Source organism: Alosa pseudoharengus, unplaced genomic scaffold (genome assembly GCF_046254945.1).
Source record: "Alosa pseudoharengus isolate Yale_2024_CS ecotype anadromous, Long Island Sound unplaced genomic scaffold, YU_APseudo_1.1 YU_APseudo_1.1_scf_16, whole genome shotgun sequence".
Taxonomy (NCBI): Eukaryota; Metazoa; Chordata; class Actinopteri; order Clupeiformes; family Clupeidae; genus Alosa; species Alosa pseudoharengus.
The window spans coordinates 9,805,119-9,822,546 of NW_027468630.1; positions in this window are offsets into that span (position 1 = coordinate 9,805,119).

A 17,428-nucleotide genomic window follows, 5' to 3' on the forward strand; every position below is an offset into this window, starting at 1 on the left:
CTTTTCCCAGTCCCGGAGCTTGCCCCTCCCAGTTCATCTTCCCAACATGTAGGTGACCCAATCATAACACAGGGCCGCCACTGCCACACGATTATGCAACAGAGATGTTTTAAAGGGGGATGGGCAACAGGAAGAGAGGAAGGGTGTTATAAATCTTCAATAAGGCCTGTGTGTTTCTTTAGCGGCAGGAAGAGTAAAGGCTTAAATTAATTAAAGAAATTCCGGAAAGGCTGACTTCCTGATGCCCAAGGCTATCTCTAAGTTTCGGTTTTAACATTCAAACAAAGGTTGAGCCACTTTTAAGTTTCCACCTTGGCCCCTGCTAGGTGGAGCCTCATTAGTCCTGTGACTGCCTGTCTTAATGAGCAATTGCAGGCTTTCGTGGTAATGCCACCCATTTTAAGTAGTCGTGCAATGCAGGGCTCATTTCAGACTGGCGGCAGTGTGCCACGATGTGACTGGGGTTAGAATGGGATTGAACACGTCCTCCGGTATGGCACAGCTTTGGAGCTGAAGGGATGTGGGTGAATTATTCAGCAATCATGTTGTAACATTATACATTTTCTGTCACCATGGTGACATCAATGCACACCCCCATGCACTCACACACACACACACACACACACACACGCACACACACATGCATACATACAGTACATGGATACTCACACACACACATACACACACACACACACACACACACACACATGCTCACACTGTCCTTAGCATGCATACATTCTGACTCTGTAAGATTTGCTATGAATTGTCATGGCAATTATCTGCTGACGTGCACATAAAGCATCTCTGGATCTGGCGTGTCCTCTGAGATGGGCTGTGTGCGGGGAGGCTGTGCCTAACGAGCTTCCCAGACTCTCCGCTCCTCTCTGCGCGCTGCTCCTATACAGTGGTGATACTGTATAAGCAACACCAACAGCCGTTTGCATTGCTGATGCGTTTTTCATCACAAATGTGTGAAAAGAAGAGCTTAACATGCAGGTAGCACAGTAAGGAGGCTCTGGCTCAATAACAAACAGAGAAACAGTGTAATTACTGAAGCCGGACATGACTCTCATGTCCTTTCCTTCAGTCAGTAATGAGTATAAATGATTATATTTTGAAAATGGAATGTCAGTAAACAGCACACAACTTTTTCCCCATCCTAGCATTGCTCATCAGTCTGTTTTCAATCTTCAGCTTTTCAACATTTTGACATTGCAAAAGATAATTATTGACCACACTGATCGATATCAATCACTGTGAAGTAAACACACAGTTAACGCCAAGAGCTTGAACAGCATGACATGATTGATTAGTTGTTTCTCAGTTTTTGACAAAATGTTATCTGAAGTTCACTCCCAATGAAGTGTATACCAGTGCCAGTATTAAACATGACATTCAGTAAAAAGAACTCAGTTTAATTAATAAGCTGTCAATATCCTGACTGATTGAGACTTTGCATCAGCACAGCTCTTTACAGGAAGAAGGCCAGAAGCATCTACTCAAACATATTTATGTTTTATATTATTTAGATGTATCATACATTTTTGTCATTGATGCTTTTACAGCAGACTTGATATCCATGATATGCAGATATTGGGATGACTGTGATATCCTTGCACACATGGATATATGCCTAATGTGTATATGTTCTTATGCATGTAGCACATTCTAACAGTAGTAAAATGGTCATTACAGCAGTGGGACTCAGGTGCCACAGTGGCGATATGTTTTGAAGTGGATGTGATACTGCTGAAGACGGAGCCTGTTGCCCTGAGGTCTGGTGAGATTACTTTCACAAAATACTCAACTTTAGATCAAACTGCCCCTTGCACCTCCCCGCTGCTTTCTGTAATGCCTACTCAAGCTTCTCCTGGGAGCCCACTTATATGTGTACAATAACAAGCTGCTGTGTAGAATGCATCATGTACCATGTGGTGTGTGCATATTACATTTCAGTCTTGAACACATACGTCCAGCCTAATGCATGCTAAACACGTTTCAAGTGTTATTTTTGTTATTTGTGTAGTTCAAATCGTATTTGAAAGAAATATTGAAGAATGCAGGTTTGTTATGAATGCTCCCGACTTTCTCCTAATATTAGAAGAGGTAACACATTTAAAAAAAGGCTTCAGTAAATAATCAAGGTTTGGTACATCACACAATGAAGCATTCCCATCCGTATAATTATCCTCCTCATGGCACTGAAACATGAGACAGGACATCACAATCTTACCTTGATTAATAATAATATGCATCTGCTCTAGCTGGTTGATATTCTTGCCACACACGCGTGCACGAACACACACACACCCCTTTTCCGATTACAATCAAAACATGCCACAGTAGGGTGCTGGTGACACCTGCATGACTTATCTTAAGAGCTGTGATTCAATCAGCAAAGCAAAGCCCCAATACACACTACCTACCTAATACACACAGCTCGTACAATTGTGCTGATTATGGCAACAGTCTAAAATGGCTCTAGCTGTGAACCTTTAACCTTTATACAGCCATTATTTGATAAACACAGGCCTGACTTCATTATTGAGTCCAAAAGATTTGTGATAACAAGCTATGAACAACTTCAACATGTCAACATGCAATTGTTATGAACAGTCAGTGATTTCACCTAAGGTTTCATATGGCTTTTCATGCTTTTGGTGGCTGTTTTTCATATAGTGCTCACTGTACCACTAAAACACACCATACAGAATGGCATTGGAGATGGAGGCAGTACAGCGGAAGGCAAAACTAGATTAGTCAAGCATTCTGCCGACTGTATTCTTTGTTAGTTTGTGATCTGCTCTAGTGATAAGGCTCCAGAAATCTCTTCTGCTTTCTATCTTCCGTTCCATTTTAATCTCTGGAAACAGACATCAAGCAGCCCTCCCAGTTTGAAACGGATAATTTCATGCCAATGAGAGAAAGCGGGGGGTTGGGATAACTCAATTCCATTTTTTTTTGGACAGGACGAAAAACAGTGTGGCTGGCCTTTGTCTTGGCCAAGACATTAATGTGAACCTGAAGAGGAAATATAAGATTCTGTAAACTAATAAGCCACGGACTAAAGGAAGTAAATAGGATGGCCAGGACCAGGGAGTCTATTGCACAAATGTATAGACTTCACTGAAGGTTCTTGGATTTGCAAATTGCATTTTTGTGTGATGATGATGCATGGAGGTATAGAGCACAGGGTGTGGGTCAGAGATATATGCTTATTAAAACATGGAGAAAATTCATTGCAGGTCTACATTATCTGTGGTGTTATGGTCTTATTAACTATTAACTTAGAACTTATGGTCTATATTGTTTGTGGTGAACTGCATGAAGCTCTCTCTCTCTCTCTCTCTCTCTCTCTCTCTCTCACGCTACCCTAAGCCTATAATAGAAAAAGGAAGATGCCTGCTGTGCTGGCTGACACACTACTGAGTTATTCTCTCAGGACTAGTGCATCAGAAGCTTCTTTCAAGACCAACAAAACAACCCGGGTCACAGATTTATGAGCTGATTTGGCTTTTTAGGTAAATAATTGTGTTCCAGTCATAGCTCTTAAAGGAAAATGTCGTTTTTTTAGCACTTTGAGTCCCTTTTCTGGTTTGTTTTGGATGAACTAGAGTGATGGACACCGAAATTTTGACAATTGGTCCTGTCTCGACTTTTCTGACTCGTTTTAAATCGCCTTTGACTGCTCAGAGTGGCTGCCAACAGGCATACTGTAGGCTTCTCAAACATGTCCTAAAACAACCCTTAACGTTCGTTTTCAAAACTGTGCAACTCACCGAGTAGTTAGTGGTGTTCGTTGATTATTAAAAGCAAATATATCGGCGCAATGTATGATTTCCAGCCGTCTTATTTGCTAGGCCTATTGTGAAACTATTTATTCAGACACCTCACTTCAGCTCAATATTTGAACCTGAAGCATAGACGGTGGCGCAGTAATATCAATGTGCAATGAGTCTTCCAACAGAAATCAATGGGATTTTACAAAATGCCAAATAAAACACGACAGAAACTGTATTTCACTACGCTACTTGTTTTGGAACATCAACGAACACTACTAACCACACAGTTTTGAAAACATACGTTAAGGGTTGTTTTAGGACATGTTTGAGTAGCCTACTACAGTATGCCTTTTGGCAACCACTCTGAGTAGTCAAAGGCGATTCAAAACGAGTCAGAAAGGTCGAGACAGGACCAATCGTCAAAATGTCGGTGTCCACCACTCTAGTTCATCCAAAACAAACCAGAAAAGGGACTCAAAGTGCTAAATACCGGAATTTTCCTTTAATATAGTTCTGTTATGGCAGATTTGGTCTTCTTTTGCTACATGCTTTTTAGGAATAAAATATACTGTATGTATGCACCCCCCCATCTGTTTCTTGCCATGTTACATAGTAATATTTCAGTGACAGTCAAAAATGCTAGAATCATTACCTTTACAGACTGGCAGTATATTTTATATCTGTAATTAACGTCCCAAATGACACTTTATTGCCTGCTTCAATCATTCTTCATATTGTCATGATGGTTTCATAATCCCATGGGAAATACCCATTCAAGCAAGATTTATCCCCAAATTTAATTAGATATGGTGTCTGCATTTTACTCCTCAATGATTGCTTTGATTTTTTTCTCTCCCAAAATGCGTCTCCTCTAGCCTGAGCATACACTGGCAGAGGCTAATTGTGAAGACAGGAGACAATGAAACCGATGGATGTGTCATACAAATGGGAGCGGAGAAAAGTAGATTTGTTTTTGCCCTCAAACACACTAGACAGTAACTCGATATTGACTCGTGTTTCGACAACTCCAGGAAGCACCAATTAGCAGCCCCAGAGAAATGCAATGTGAGACATTTGCACTCACAGAGTCCCTGGTTGTAGAATCTTCACAGTGGACAGCATGAGAGAGAGAGAGAGAGAGAGAGAGAGAGAGAGGGAGGGAGGGAGGGAGGGAAAGAGAGAGAGGGAAAGTCCTAAAAATATGTGATTTGTACTGACCACCTAAGTCCATTCAGGATGTTTTCTCTCTTTGCCTGCTTTGTTTCTTAGACTACAGTACATTTGTTTTACAGTAAATGTCCACACAAAATTACAGAGCAATGGGAGGAGTATACTTACAGTATGTGTACAGTAGTCCCCTGGAACTAACAGTAAAATACCATTGCTTTCTTTAACTCTCTAGATCACTTCCCCCCCTTTAGAATACTGATGCAAACTGCTTCAGTGTAATAAAGGCACCTGCGCGTATTGCTTTATTGTAAATTATTCCACATGAGAACATGTGTTCAGTGTGCGGTTGAAACCTCCCCACATGCATTAAACATGTCAGTAAGTGCATAGGTTGTGCATGATTTCACCCATGTACAGTTGCCTTGTTGGAGCTTTACGGATCACTGCATCTATTGTTTTGTCAGCAGGAGTGTGTGTGTTGATGGAAATGTGAAAGTGCTAATGCAACACCATGTTGAATCTGAGTCCTTGCTCATTTTCTGTGAAGACTTGCATACTAAGTGAGTTGCCTGACTCCAAGTGCTGCAAGCGTGGGCTATTAGCATTTGGTAAACTCAAGGTTCAAGATGGTAATTTTTCTGTTGTAATGGTCTGATTAAATTGATTGCCTTGTCACTGATGAGCAATTTTAATGTTATTTCTTCTTTATTATGCATGAATTCCCATTCATAATGACAAGCCCACACAAATTAGGAGAGGAAAAAAGTACATATGCAATATGCAATTCAAATCTTTCTAAGTTGATGCATAATACCGGAATAGTTGCCATGACAATGTGTTACATTGAAAGTCGAATCAAAATTATTTTACATATATCATTAACTGCAGCACCAGACACTTGAGTATTAGGCTATGTAAAAAAACAAAAAACAAGATGAAAGTCCCAGGTGCAATGAAGCAGGAGTAAATTAAATATACACGAACATTATGGTTGGAGTGTCAAAGCCATTTAACAGAATATTACATGTTCTATACATGCCTAAATCTGCAGTTAGAAAGTTATATGAAATTGATAGTCCTTGAAAAGGTCGTTAAGTATTGATGTGCTGTATATGGTAACCTTTCAGCATTCATCTTGCATCTCATCGCTCTCATCCTGAATTTCATATTCCTGAAATCCGTTGTTGTGTGAATGATCTAACACGTTAGCCTGTGGCTCCCGCTCTATGGTGTGTGTTTCCGTGGCAACGGCTTTACTCAAACCATGGTAGTGCCTCTGCCTCTCTCTCTCTGTGTGTGTGTGTGTGTGTGTGTGTGTGTTTGTAGGCCTGTGTGTCTATGTATGTGTATGTGTGATCAAGTATGTGGAGGTATGTGTCAATATGCATGTCTCTTTCTCTCTCTCTTTCTCTCTGTGTATGTGTGTGTGTGTGTGTGTGCATGTGTGTGTCTATGTCTATCATTCTCTCTCTCTTTCTCTCTCTCTCTATCCCTCTGTTTTTTTAAAACAGGGAGCAGAAATCCCACACAAGAGAACAGGAGGCATTGAATCCCAAGCAATGAGCCATGGTCACGGTGAATCAGCGAACCAGCGTGTAGGAAGGAGAAGTGCAACCAAATCCCCTACACCAGGTGATTCCTGCACACTTCACAGACTGAACAAAAGAAGCTTTAATGCCTTAAAACGTCCACCCACAACCTCGCGTGGAACCGAGGAGAAACAATCATCCTTCCCCTCTGACTTTGCCATGGCAGGGACAACAAAGGTTTTTCTTTTATGCTATTTCAGAAATGAATTCCACGCCTTAGACATGTTTTTGTTTACAGTCTTGGCATAACTTGACATTTGGCCCTAGTTTTCATCCACCTACAAATTGTGCCCTTCATCGGAGGAACTCCAAGTGTAGCTTCCAAGATGGAACATGCATGCACAATTGCTCACTGGGATTGTCCATTCCCCCGCTCAATAGCTCGAGGGCTTAGGACTCAGGCAGTTTGGTTGAGAGAGGCTGAGAGAGACAGAGATGGAGAGAAAGGGAGAGAGAGAGAAGCAGAGAGAGAGGGAGATGGTGAAGCAGAGAGAGAGGGAGAGAGAGGGAGAGAACCAGAGGGAGAGAAAAAGAGAGAGAGGAAGATAGCGAGGGAGAGAGAGAGAGATGCGATGTGTGCAGAGCCTTAGCATTCAGTTCACCAGTCTCTTTCTCCGCACGCGCTCTTCACTACTACTCGGCGTCCCGTTACGGTTTTAACCGGCACATGAAAGTATCTCTCGTGACAAGTCCTGCCAGATTTGATCAAGGCCCTGGTGTCAGAGCCAGCATCCTCCGGAAGACTACGGCTCTCCCTGCAGGTATTGTGTCATGGATGGGGGGAGGAAACAAGATCGACCACGCTGTGATTTTCTGTGCCGATGGAAGAGAAGAAAAACCTACTTCACTGTTTCTATTTCTGTTTGTTGGTTTTTGGTTTCGTTTTGTGGACTGTGGTACTTTCTTTTAAGTGGCCTGTCTGTTTGCACCAAGCAGAAGGTTAAATACAACAAATATAGCAAGGATGCTTGTACATGCATATGGTAAATATGTTACATTTATTTGCAGGGTTTCCGCCTTTTGGGCTTGATTTCAAACCATTTGCAGATTAAAAATTCATGTGAAGAAAGTCAGACAGTACCCTCTTGACCTTATCTGCTCCCAGTCCGCTCCTCTCATAAAGTGTCTAAAAGGCCAGTGTATTATTTATTTATTACTTTTTGCCCAATGGTTTGTTCTTGTAGTCGTGACAGGAACACATTAAAAATAGCAGAGACTAAGGAATCTGATCTGCTTTATATGACTGGCTCAAAAAAAAAACCTTTTATAGTTTATATTAAGTCAAAACACCCATCTGCTTTATCTGTCTCTTGCTTGCTTTCTCTTTCACCCTGTCTATCACTCCCTTGCACGGTGCATTTCAGCCAAGTTTAAAATATTCACACTCGGTTTATTGGCTGGATACATCACATGCCTGTTAAATGCGCTCTGCTCATTTTAGCTAAATTAAATGTTAGGTCTCCTGTTACATATTTTCCCTGTAGCAGCGACTTGGCTGAGTAGGCTACTAACATGTTTATGGTGTTTCCTAATCATTTTCCACTGCAGTCTCAGGTAATTAGCCAGTGGAAGCATACACCATGGGGCTGGGAGGAAAGGGAATCGAGTAGGGTCACCAGGAATATAACAAACAATTCTGCTCAAGTTATGAAATTCTACATATCCATAACCTTTCTGTCTTTATCTGCAGAAGAGCATGCAGTCGCGCTTGAAGCGCTTATGCACTTGCACTCCTGGCATGTGTGTACTCTGTGACACCGTGCTTGATGAATTGTGAATGATTTCAAATGGACTGTTGCCAGCATTATTTCCACATGCCGTGCAGACTCAATCAGTGATAGCAAGTGTGAAGTTTTTGCAAAGGGGAGCTATCATCGCCGAGCAGAAGGGAAGAATAATTCATTAGCACTGGAGTGGAAAGGAGGCAGTGACAGTCATTGGTGGCTAATCATTATCGAGGCCGAGGTTTGCTACAAGCTGCACCAAACACTGACGACTGTGTTGACTAAGTCTTACACAAGAGTGCCTCCTGAAGACATATCTGTAGGGCATTTGCATGCATTATTTACACCTCTTGTCTGCCAGGCCAGCACCTGAATGTCAGCACCCCTGTACAGTACTGTTCATGACTGTACTGCAGCAGACAGAGATAGTGGTGTGTTTGTGCTTAAAACACAGAGAAGAGAAAAGCTAAGCTGTGCATAATTTCATATTGTTTTCATATTGTTTCTTTTTTTTTGCTAGTATGTTTTTCTGTCAACAGCTTCTCCAATATCCCCAGCAGGAATACATACATACAGTATAATACTGTACAAGTGTAAGTATAATACAAGTGTCTGAACACAAAAACAGCTTGTGGAAAATCTCCATGCAACCTTCCCTTGGTTACAGTCTGTTAGCCGTCATTCTACCTCTCCTCCAGAGACTGTTTGTCGCTGGTTCTACTTCATTGTTTACTTGCTTTTCCAGGCCACATGATGAAAGAAGAACGATATTATTGCCTGACTCCACAGATGTGTAGCTGACACCTTCATAATGTGGGTCAGGCTGTGGCCGAAGATGTGCACCAGTAATCTTTGAATCTCTCAGAACAGCTACTATTTGTATAGCCAGATGGTTAAATCCCGAGAATCTCAGGAGAATGTAATTCCGAGGTAGGTAGGTATTTTTACATGCTCTTATGCATCACACCAGAAAGCGTAATGTAGAGAAACCACTTTACCTTCCATTATCTCTCAGTGTATCTCTGTTCGACTAACTGAGGTGAGGGAAAAAAGGGAAGGCAACACCATTCCATCAGCCTGAAAATGCCACAAGACAAGCTCAACAACATGATGTGGTTTTGTGAGACCCCGAGCTTGAGATGTCCGTTTCCATAGTAACTAGCATATAGGGTATCTAGAGATTGTACATGGGGGGGGGGGGGATCTTACACTCTCCTCTGAGTTTACCAGCAGGTTAATCCCCAGTGACTGCCTGTCCTAGTGGCTCCAGTGAGAGGATTTGCACACAACCCCACCTCTACCTACCAACTCTCTTTCTTTCTTTCTTTCTTTCTTTCTTTCTTTCTTTCTTTCTCTCTCTCTCTCTCTCTCTCTCTCTCTCTCTCTCTCTCTCTCTCTCTCTGTCTCTCTCTCTCTCTGTTTCTCTGTTTGTCTCATACAAACACACACACAGACACACCACACACACACACACACAAACACACAAACAAGGGTAGGGCTGATAACCCCAACAACAAGCATTATTAATGAATTGAGGTTGAATTCCATTGACTTCTCTGAGATTGGGTGTGATACACCGTGCCTGGCTTTCAATTACTCGCTGCCAAAAAGGGATTCAACAAATGCGTTATAACTGGCAGAGGGAGCAAATGTCTATTAGTAGCAGGCACAATTCCTTTAAGAAACCAACAAGTTTCACTCAAGCAATTTGTTTACACTGTCCTGCAGAATGCAAACACAGTCTCAGAGTTCTGTTGCCCTGCGCTCTCTATTTAGTCTGTTATGACATGTTCTGACCAGACCAATCTGTCTTGTAGTTTCCTTTCTGTTCGACTGGTATTTTGAGGTCCTTGGGGAGTAACAAGCAATGTATACTTCCAGCCCCTGGGTTTCCATCGAATGAGTAATCCCCCCCCCCCCAAACACACACACACACACACATATACACTCACACTGCACTCTCACTCTTTCTCACGCTTCTTAGTCTATCTCTTTCCTTCTTACAGTCCGTCTTTCTCTCTCTCACTCTCTCTCTTACACACACACACACACACACACAGTATTTAAACACTTCTTCCTTTGCGATCACACGCACACACACACTGTGCCTTTTCCCACATGGCCACTTAAAGTGCTTCGCAGTGTAACACAGTCGGCGGAGCCACTGCATGGTTTTATCGGCCTGACAGGGAGAAGAAACAGCCAGGGATTCGTTCACTTACATACTTATCACACATCACCAACCGAGCAGCCCCACGGTTACATCCAGCCACAAAGAATTTCATTAGCACTTCACTGTACTCTACACGAGGGCCCCAGTCTAGTGTTGACACCGCAAGATGGACAGATAGCTCTTTGCCGTGTTTTCGTCTCCTACCTTACGCTTACCGCAGAGTAACTTGAACCACTGTGAGATCTCAGCATGTTATTTAAATAAGTGATGAACTGCTGGTAAATTATTCATTTGTATATATATATGAATAAACATTGCTTGGTAGTTTTTTGTCCCTGCATCTAGGTTCCAGACGTAATTAAAACAGAAAGAAACATTAGTGTTTTTAATCTTGCTCAAGTTGATTCTTTTAATGCAGAATTTCAATCTGGAGCTTGACTCAAATACCCTTATGTAAACAACACTGCCAGGTAGCTATAGCACTGCTCTTTCAACAACAACCTCAATATCCATGCACCAGTATAATGCAAATGAAATCCCTCCATCTATATGAGATGTGATTGTAATTCTGCACCTTAGTCTGAAAATCACAGATGGAGACCCTGATCCTGTTGTTGGCCTCAGTATCCTTTTGTATATGCTGTTGTGTTGGGGATCGTTGTCCCATAGTGAGTTGTCAACCCACAGAATCCGTAGATAAGCCCCTGAGCCCTTTTCATTCAGCGCCAGACTCACCTCCAGATTACCGGCTTACGCAGCCACACTCGTTCTCAAGAACTACTCTCACCCAGGCGTGGGACGACAGGGTCTGTGTCAGCTCAATGACGTAAAACACTCCCCCCCCCCCACCTCAGAGGTGTGTGTGAGAACACCACACACACACACACACACACACAAATAGAATCACTGAAATAGGTAAAATCACTGAAATAGAGACAGTCTGATTTTCACTTTGTGCTGTGCGTGTGAGGCTGGTTCTCCTGGGCCTCCTCACACCATATGGAGCTGAATTGGTTTCAGCGCCACACGGTCCAGAGTGGCACCTCTACATAAAGAAAGGAAATGGAAATGTTGCGATACAGTAAATGGCTTTCTGTGCAGCACGGCTATTCAAATGAGATGCAGCCAGCCACGCTTCTGTCGAGCCCACCGTTATCACTCATCTCCACAGGGACAGAGGACACACTGCAAGGGAAATTGCGCTTCTGAAGAGGGCTTTTCTGACTTATTAGGGACTGTTTGAACAAAAGGAGTTCAGAGAAGCAAGGACATACAATAGCATACCGTAGCTTTGCATTGCTACGAGACAGGGAACCGAGGTAGCGCAAATGCAGTAGAGGCTAATGGAGGAGTGGAGACTCGGGAGGGAGCGCACACATGTTAACTGCATCCGTGACCTTTCAACTCCCTCGGCTGCCGGTGTAACAGCTCTCATTCAGTCAGGGTTCCTCTGGTATCCCAGGTTACCGAAAACAATGGAGACTGTGATGTGATGTCAGTCATGACCCAGGAGAGTGCTGATTGGCCAATGGAATAAGGACACGACACCATGTCCTCAGTAGAGTGAGTGTGTTATCACTTTTTTGACGGCCAAAGCCTGCCATGAGTTTTGGCTTTCAACCCATTTTGAACTCACAGACACTGAGATAAGACCACATAAAAAAGAGATATACATTTTATCCTCTTACCGTAATAGCCCTTTCCATTGAAAATGCCTCTTAACGCTTCCCTAGTTACAGTAAGCCACAACACCAAATGCCTGTGGATGCGACAGTGGGCCTGAATAAAGATTTAGAATAGGCCATGAAAGAGAGCCCGAACACAATGGTCCCAGCATCCCACATCTTACTCCCTGTTTCACAACGGTAAGTTGTCTTTTCAGTTTGCTCACGCTGTGTAGATACATTCAAAGGGGATCATTCAGAGTTCAGTAAAGATTATAGGTCCTTAGGGGTAGGCCATGCTGCGAGGACATGCTGTTAAACTTGATGGTAGCAGTAGACCTCTATGATGTTGCTATTTGCAGTTAACACACATGCTTTGTGACTTTGCACATCTCTTGACAAGAGTCACTGTCGTCGCTCTAATCTCTTTCACACAGCGCGGGTAAATGTCAAGAGACGATAACGCATACAGTATTTCCTTTTAACCCGCGCAACCTGGCCGTACCAGATAAAAGATTTAATTAAGAAATGCAATTAAGAGCTCACTTGTGCACTATCAGACATTTTTGCAGTCCAATTTAAAGTTTGAGATGAAGAGGTTGGGGTGGAAAGGCACCTCAGATGTTTTGCAATTGTTCTTTGATACAGCTGATGATTATCCGATTTTTTGGGGAAAATCAGGTGAGGCTTTTGTTTGTGAGTCATCTGTGCCGAAGAGAAGCAACCAGGGCCGGAGTGGGGCCACTTTTCAGCCCGGGAGTTTCAGGCCCAAGACCGGCCCACTTTTTTAGTGGTGGTGGAAATTGGATGAATAAGGTAACATTTCAGCTCTTACTATCCTGTAGTTTTTATTATAGGCTACCAATATTCCACTATTCCACAAGGATAAGTTGATAAGTTAACAAAAACAGGAAGGATGAAATAAAGCATTTGAAATGTATCCCACAATCCCACTATTGTTTACATGTTTTTTTCTGCATGGGTCAGCTATCATGTTGTTGTTTGGTGATTTGCTCCTTTACTACACCCACTTCTGAGCAAACAAGGCATATAGGTTGATCATGTAGCCTACTGCTGTCATATAGCCTACTGTTCTTTCTTACATAAAATTATTTTAATTCATATGGTTAACTCTATTATCCTTTCTACTTGTCCCTGTAGTCATAGCTAATTTCAGGCTCATCATTTTCAGCGGGGGACTGGCTGATCTGCTGCTCAGAGGCTACTTTTATTTTTAGGCCTAGGCTACTGCATACACAGATCAAGCTTGAGTTTTGTTATCAATATTTGCATAATATTTGCAAAGTCTATGAATCGCCATATTGGATGATACAAAAAGGCTATTTTTTAAAATTAATTTAATATGTTGCTTGCGAATAGGTTGACAACGCTACAACGTCCAGTATTAGCCCAATAATTAGGCTACGGCGCTATAATCATGGCTAATTTACCAGTTGCCACTTATTCTGTCCTCTTCAAAAAAAATCTGGAAGCTTGCCACATTTGGCAGCATTTTCCTCCAATACTCGTCTTTTTTACATGGCCTTTCCAGTCCCTCATGGCCTCTTTCTACCATCCATCCTCCCTGACGCTTATCACTACGGTAGGGCCGGCCCAGCTGGTATCTGAGAATTTTTTTTAGAAAAGACGGGCTACAGTTTATATGGACCCAACCAATCAACTCTTCTTGGGAGGGGAAAACAACCCAGAGGCTGCGGTGTTAGGATGCGAACGTGTGTAGCCAACTGAGAAGATAGATTAACGTGGCAAATGTTAATATTTTTCCCTCGACCGGCCCAAAAGTGAAGCGGCCCACCGGGAATTCTCCTGGGTCAAAAGAATGGATATCAATTTGATTCGCAGTATGTATGTGCCTCTCCCTGTTTCCAGCTCTGCTTCTCCTCAGTCTGCCAACGGATGAAGCTAACTAGATTTCTCAAATGCCCTACTTCCTTGAGACTGGAACCACATGCAGATGGGGGACCAGGCATGCATAATTCTCTCAGTCACAGAAAGCAGTGGAGATAACAATCTCAGCCCTATTATATGCTAACCTGATACATGTATGATCTGCATTTGACTTGTCAGTGTGGTAAGCCACAGCCGGTAAGATATAGCTGGCAGTCAGTGGCAATTTTATCAATGACATCTGATGGTTTTTCCATCTGGTCTTTAACTCTGAGGTTTGAAATGGTTGTAGAAGGAACTCCACAGGTTTCAACACCAGCATAATACCAAGCAAAATTTATTTTGTGTTTCCATTCCAAATTAGATTTTGTGTTTGAATGTAAAATAGAATCTACCTTGAAAGAATAACACTGAAGTTGAAATGCTTAAAAATGCTTTTTTCCCCAGACATTCAAAACATAATGGAAGTTTTATTCCAAGCAGATGCACATGTACAAATCCAACACACACACACACACACACACAAATCCAACACACACACACACACTGGTAGCTTGCAGCTTGTTGAGGCTAGGGAGAGCTATAAACCTTTGAACATTCAAAAGGTAGCCATTCCAAATGGTACAGATGGTTTTCAAGATTGTTTTCCACTGTGCCGGTGCGCAGTCTCCCATGATGGATTGAGCCAAAGCAAAGCATCACATTGTGAAAAGCCTTGACCGAAGAAAGCTGTCGCGATTACAGACAGATTTATAAAATTGCCGGGCAGTGTTTAAAGGCGAGCCAAAGGCATTTTGCTGTTAAGTGCGGAGGACATCTTGCTTGGCTCTTGAAAAATTTATCAGTGACAATGTGGGCAGCATGCTAACAAAGAACTGCAAAAGGCTTTAAAAGCATGTGTGACACTTTAAACCGCTATTCTTTCCTATCAAGTTTTATTCCATGACAGCTCACTCTGTCTCAACAAAGGGAATACAAGTAAAAATAGCACTTAGTGGGGAATGATACACACAATTGCCTTGGAAATGTCTTGCAAAAAGTTAAACCAGGGAGTGCCCTTGAGCCCAAATTGATCTTTTGACAGACTAATTTAACTGCAGCTCTCACACAGCACTGTCTTTGCACCTGAGTGAAAACAAGACATTCAAATCATACCTCAAACTCATGAAATGCATTTTTAGAAATGCACAAAGGTGCTTTTGTCTGCCACAGGACTTACTGCGAGTGGGAGCCCCTTTTTATATCTTCTTCCCTTTGAGATGATGACATGCTAGGCCAGGAATGAAGATGTTTTATTTACTTGACACGTTAGCGAGACAGAGAGCTAGCCCGCTGAGCTTCCTGCTGGCAGTCATTCTGACGGGTTCTTCAGCATGCCATGGCGGCTGTCATTCTCCAGGGAATTATTTGGAGCAATATATATAAATATTTACACGAAGGCGGGTTTCACTGCCTCCTCTTCGTCAGGGTTATCTAATAACCTGTAGCCTCCCCTGAGTGAGATCCACACTGACATGCAACAGTTTGCATCTGTCCTCTTCCCCTTTAAAACAATATTGACTTTTCATATTGAACACGTCAGATTTATGCATGTGCATATATTAAGCAAGGCATAGTGAGTGATTTGGACTCTTCCTTTCATTATTATGATCATCTCCCAAGAGCTGAAGGAATCAATAGTCATGCATATGGGACGAGTGGATAAAGTAAATGAAAACGAATATGGCGGCATTTGCAATGTTTAGCATCCACTGCAGCAGTTTCTGGATATATTCACAGGTGTGTCTTTAATGATTGTTTGGAAGAGAAAACATGCATGTCCTACACAGCAGGCTCTCTCATTGAAAATGTGGTGATGTTCGAGGCAGTGCTTCAATTTTGTCTGGGGTCCAACAATTGCGTATACGATTTTCAATTTTCTTTTTTTGTTTCGAGAAGTTGGGGTGGAAGTTCAAGTTATTAATTAGTGGAATCACAACATGAATTAAATGAATATTTTCTGTCTACCACACATGCATACACACACACACACACACACTCTCTCTCAGGCACGTGCAGAGAGGGGCTCTAGCACCAGCCCTTTTGCCCCTTTGATGTCCAAGTGCCCTTTTGACAAGACCCGTTTTTTACTTTTTGAAATTTGTAATACTTCCGCTAGTTTCAACCTGAATATTCGTTAAAATGTCTCATTAATAGTTTGTGAATTTAGAAATTTACAAAAATAAAAACTTTCTGTGTTAATTGAAATGCCTTGCGGCCACCAATCCGTGACGTCATACATTCAGTGAACTCTCAGAAGGTGCACGCAGGCACAGTGCTGCAGGAGCAGTGTTGCCAATTTAGCGACTTTGTCGCTAGATTTAGCGACTTTTGGCCGTCTCTGGCGACTGAAAAGTGTATCTAGTATTACAATATGGTTAGATATTGCAATAAATTTGAGAGACACCGGGCGTTTCAATATCATTACAATGAGTTTATTTGGGCTTTACAGTTCTCAAGACAAGTCATGTAACGCCGCTCAAAGTAATCTCTCCCGCAAGCCCGCGGGAGAGCCCTTTTTGTTCAGCCTGGCAAGCCTCCTACAGGTACTCAACAGGACCAATTAGGGACGGCAGCGTCTGTCGGAAATTGAAAAACAAAACAACCACTAGGGGAAGCAGACGAACCTGCAGAGTTCGTCACATCCCCCCCCATACAAAGTTGACCCCCAAAGTCAACAGTCAAAATACACAAAACACCACATATAGGCCAATATCAACATAAACAGCACACATACATAATACTTTCTTTATTCAACCACCTAATACCAACAAATAATAATTCAAAAGTGTATGAGGTAATACTCATCTGTCCAGTTTCTTTAAAACTCTTAATGAATCAGTCCTTTAGCCTAATCCCGGGCCCTGGGGGACCATCGGCAAAACATGTTAGAGCATAAGGAAACATTAGGACATTATGCGAGAGCGCGAGACAGAGCATCCGCCACTACGTTGTTCGCGCCTTTCACGTGACGGATCTCCAAGTGATATGGCTGCAAGAATAACGACCAACGCATAAGGCGTTGATTTGGATTTTGCAAGGAATTCAAAAACGTCAAGGGGTTATGATCGCTATATATTATAAGAGGTGTGTGTCCTCCGACATATACTTCAAAGTGCTGTAAGGCCCAAATGAGGGCCAGTGCTTCCTTCTCAATAACAGCGTACTTCAATTGATAAGAAGTGAATTTTCTGGAGAAGTAAGAAACGGGCCGGCGAATGCCATTTTCATCTTCCTGCAAGAGCACTGCCCCAGCCCCAACGTTACTAGCGTCTACCTCGAGTTGGAAGGGCTTCGCAAATTGAGGAGCCATTAGAACTGGCGAGGTCGTGAGGAGTCGTTTGACTGACTCAAACGCGTTCTGACAGGAGGCAGACCA